General features: G+C 36.9%; 1 pseudogene; it reads left to right on the top strand.

Moving 5' to 3' along the window:
• Nucleotides 1-494: 494 nt before the first annotated feature.
• Nucleotides 495-2,525, top strand: LOC111371189 (annotated as a pseudogene).
• The last annotated feature ends 1,041 nt before the right edge of the window (nt 2,526-3,566 follow it).

The following is a 3,566-nucleotide window of genomic DNA, read 5'->3' as shown; positions in this document are numbered from 1 at the left end:
AGTCAACCACCTCCTTGGTTCCTAAGTATTACCAGTAATAGATGTATTCCTTGATGAATTACTGGTTTCCATGTGCTGTACTTTATGATCATAGAATAACTCCTTCTTTCTTTTCTCACCCATCACTGCATCAATTGATTGGATCATGTGGTATGTGTTGACCTTTTTTGGAGCCTTTCTTGCTTGATAGATGTTGCTTGCTCTTCATTAATCCGCAATGTCAACTCTCATTCTTGTACATGAATCAATGCTTTTCCCAAGAATCAATGGTAACTTTTCATCATCTTCCATGTCCAACACCACAAAGTCCACCGGAAAAATGAACTTATCGACCTTTACCAATACATCATTAATAATCCCCATGGGTAAGTAATTGATTTATCTTCCAATTGCAACAAGATGGTTGTTGGATCACCTTTCCAAGACCCAACTTTTTTAACCAGAAAACGGGCATTAGATTGATGTTAGCCCCTAAATCACACAAAGTGTTTTCGATGGTAGACTTCCTAATCATACATGGAATTGTAAAACTTTCGGATCTTTTGATTTTGTGGGAGCTGCTTTTGAGGATTGTACTGCATTCCTCTGTCAACTTTACTATCTCGAATTCAAAGTTGATTCTCGAGTTTGCATACAGATTCTATCAGAGGTATAAAATGGTCCTATGCATAGGACGCGAAAGCAAATACTTAAGGTAGATTTGTTAAATTTATGGCACTTCTTAGAAGTGGATGTAGGAGTGGAAAATTACATAGAGAAAAGCTAGACAAACAGCTTCGAGGATCAAGAGACGGCAGTTGTAGCTAGAGTTCGAAAAGAGCTCATGCACAACATTCAATTTCTGGTGATAATCAATAAGTTGGAAAGTGAAAGGGACTGGTGAGATGGCAAATTGTAATGGATCTACTTCCTTGTTTTGGCAAGGAAACACACATCATTATCTCCATAAGTGTCTCCCAGTGAATGAATCTAGAGCCATTGGGACTCTCTTACCTATCTGGGGTCAAGGAGATGTCTTTAATGTAGGAAAGTACCAAGGATATCTCTATTAAGGTTGTCCAACATTGGTTGGAGATGGGGTTGGCATTCAGTTGATAAGTGTGAGGGAAAGTCTCATCTCTTGAGCTAGCTTTTTGGGAATAAGAGAGGCCTAATACCACCCAACACTGGTATTAGAGACCGATTTATCAACAAGTTTTCATAGTCATGGCGATATGGGTTTGTGTGAGGAGGAGACAAGTCTGGTCTCCCGCAGGGCCTCACATGTGGAGGAGATGTGTTTGGTCTCCCGCAAAGCTCAATGTGTGAGGGGGAGATTGTTGAGGTTGTCCCACATCGATTGTGAATGGAAATGGTATTTAGTTTATAAGTATAAGGGAAAACCTGACCTCTTGAGCTAGTTTTTGGGTTGAAAGAGGTCCAATACCATCCAACACTCTCAATTGCAGTTTTGATGTTTTACGGCTTATTGAGGAAAAACTCGAAAGGTTAACTTTAGGTCTTGCTACTGTTGGAGCAATTTTTTCCGAACTTCCTATAACTCGCAGTAGGCTTTTGGATACCATAAACCAGATTCCTTCAAGGGATATGACATGGAGTGATTGAGAAAATAAATTGTTAAGGCAGAAGACTTTCCTTTTGCAGCTTTTTGAGGTATGTTTTCTGATATTTGATCACGCAGATGATGGATCAAGGAGTTTGGCGACCCCAATGGTTTTGGCAAGTGGTTGGCTCGCGCCAGCACAAATTTTGGTACCCATTCTAGCTCTAGCTGCTCGTAAAATACCAGAAAAATACCCACACGGACGTTTATGGAAAAAGATTTTGTCTTCGATAGCCTGTGGCTTAACATCATCATATGCTCGGAGATCACAGGCCGAAGCATCTTTCTAATTGTTACGATTCAATATCGCAAGAAGTTGTACAAAGGAAGGTTACATTCAGTTCAACGAGCTCATCAAGCTTTATGCTCGAAAGAGAGGAATCACCGGAGTTGCACAAGCTATGGTAGAAGCTATCATTAGCCAACGGTCGATAAACATCCACTCTGACCATATATAGGCCGCATGTATGTTTCCTCCTCGGATTTGGCAAAGACTCTAAAGCCGTCTAGGTTAAGGTGTCTCAATTACTATTTCTTGTGAAAGAAGTAATTTCCCACTCGCCATTCGGACATTCAACAACTTCTCGTGTTGTTCTGCTACGTTGGAACTTCGCCGGCTCTGTATAGATGAACTCAAAAACGACGAATCAGGCATTTCTCAACCGGTCGAGAACTGGTTAAACGGATCACTTTGCTGGAAACAGATTCGAACACAAGCACAAATGAACCCTTGTCTTTGGAGGATCTTGCGTTAGCTAGGGCTACTGTTCTTGAAACTAGGGCTAAACTAATGATTGGAGGAAGGAAATTTGATATAGGAGATGATTTGATTAGGAAGGCAATTTATATAAGAACTTCGATACGTGGTGACAATCACCCAGAAACCATTTCTGCTCAGGAAACTCTTTCAAAAGAAACTCTCTTTTTATTTTTTATTTTTATTTTATTATTATTATTATTATTTTGTTAAGAGACCCCATTATACTAAGGGTGCGTTTGATTGCAAGCATGAAATTTGTATAGAAAGAAAATGAATTCTAGATAATTCAATTGTCTAGAATTTATTTACATAGAAATTGTCAATTAAATGTGTTTGATTGATTTAATTTTCAACCTAAAAAATACTATACTTATCCATTTTTTATTGGTGGGTTAACAAGAGAGAGAGTGGATAAATAAGCGGGAGAAAAAAAGAGTGAATTCTGTGGAAAATAAAATCATACTCTTCCTAAAAAAAATATTTTCCTTGATTTTGAGGAAAACATGATCATGTGATCAGAAGTGGGAAAATATTTTCCATGGAAAAAATGAGAATCAAATAGCACAAAAGTAAAAATTTGGGTGAAAAAACACATTTTCCATAAAAAATATAGGCAATCAAACGCGCTCTAAAAGAATCATTCTCATAGATATATTCCTTTTTGAACTATTGGTATGACTAGCTTCAACTCAATCTGTCACGTCTTTATACCAAGTTCGGTACACAAGACTTGATTGTATTATAAATAAGATTTTGCTAAATTTCACTTTTGAGTCTTCAACCTTTTCAATTTGTGGCAATTTCGTGCCCTTTCTTTTTTTATCCTTTCCCATCACCAACTTTTCATTTATTCTTTCATATCGTTCATATTTATGAATTCCATCCATTTTTGTCGTTAATGCCATGTAAAAGAACAATTCTACTATTCAACTTTAACAAAATGAAAAAGGAAAATTTGTAACAGAAATCCCAAATCTTTCAAAGATGTCCAATCAAGTCTAATGTTAACGCCTACACCCTAAACCTTTTAATAAATGTTCGATGAATGGACTCCTGAATGTTTCCCTTCAAAAATCTGTTAGTTAACCAAAAATTCACTATTTGGCCCCTTTATGAAGGGCAAAATGGTCTCTTCACATTTAATTATGAAAAGAATGAAAAAAAAATAAAAATAAAAAAAGAATTAAAAAGAAAAGAGTTCTA

Source organism: Olea europaea, chromosome 22 (genome assembly GCF_002742605.1).
Source record: "Olea europaea var. sylvestris chromosome 22, O_europaea_v1, whole genome shotgun sequence".
In the NCBI taxonomy this organism is placed as follows: domain Eukaryota; kingdom Viridiplantae; phylum Streptophyta; class Magnoliopsida; order Lamiales; family Oleaceae; genus Olea; species Olea europaea.
This window is presented reverse-complemented; position numbering and strand designations above follow the sequence as displayed.